Genomic DNA, 822 nt, shown 5'->3' with positions numbered 1-822 from the left:
GATCTGAATCTTTTTTCTTTTTTTTTTTTTAAGTGCAGGGGGTGTTATGGGTGTGTGCAGACTTGTGGTTTCTGATGAGAGAAGCCAGAGTGGCTAATTCCTGTGAACGGACCAAAGAATCCTGTTTAAGTGCCTGTAACAATATAAACACAACTGTACTGTAATCCTGATATATAGATATATATTTTTTGCAGGGGTTGACATCCCCGAGAGCTCGAAGAGGGGATGTCCTGCCTGGAAAATGTTTCTGTTGTATGGGTGGGAAGGGGAGGGAGGGGGGGGGGGGGTGTCGTGAGATCATTTCTAGTAGCCTTGCTGGAGGGAGAGTGGGATTGCAGCAATGTGTCACCGGGGTTCTGGCTTGGATTGACTGCGTGTAAATGCCTGAAATGGGGGGGATGTTGCTGGGGGGGTGTGTGGGTTGATTGAAGCTCCCCATCCCGTAGTGCCTAAAGGTGAATTTGTCCATGGAGGATGATGCAGATCGGTGTGGGAGCCCCAGGCTGTGCAGGGTGCTGTGTTTTCTAGGGGAATTGGCAATGCTGCTTTTCTTGGCACGCAGCGTGGCATCACGTTTGGGGCTCTGTGGGAAGAGCAGGCTTGTCCTTGAAGCACAACACGTTCAGGAGGCTGTTATCTCATGGTGGGGGCTGTGTCCTTGGAGGGGGGGTGGGATGCACAGCCCTCTCCCAGCACCCTGATCCTCCTCCACTTTGGGGCAGGTCCTGTTCAGAAGCAGCTGCTGTGATCCCAGCTGTGTGAACCATTGGAACTTATCCTCTAGCTTAGAAGCTGAGCTCCTGGGGTCCCACGTGAGGGGGG

This window comes from Meleagris gallopavo, chromosome 25 (assembly GCF_000146605.3).
Source record: "Meleagris gallopavo isolate NT-WF06-2002-E0010 breed Aviagen turkey brand Nicholas breeding stock chromosome 25, Turkey_5.1, whole genome shotgun sequence".
Classification (NCBI taxonomy): Eukaryota; Metazoa; Chordata; class Aves; order Galliformes; family Phasianidae; genus Meleagris; species Meleagris gallopavo.
The sequence above is the reverse complement of the archived record's forward strand: the minus strand, read 5'-3'. Positions refer to the sequence as shown.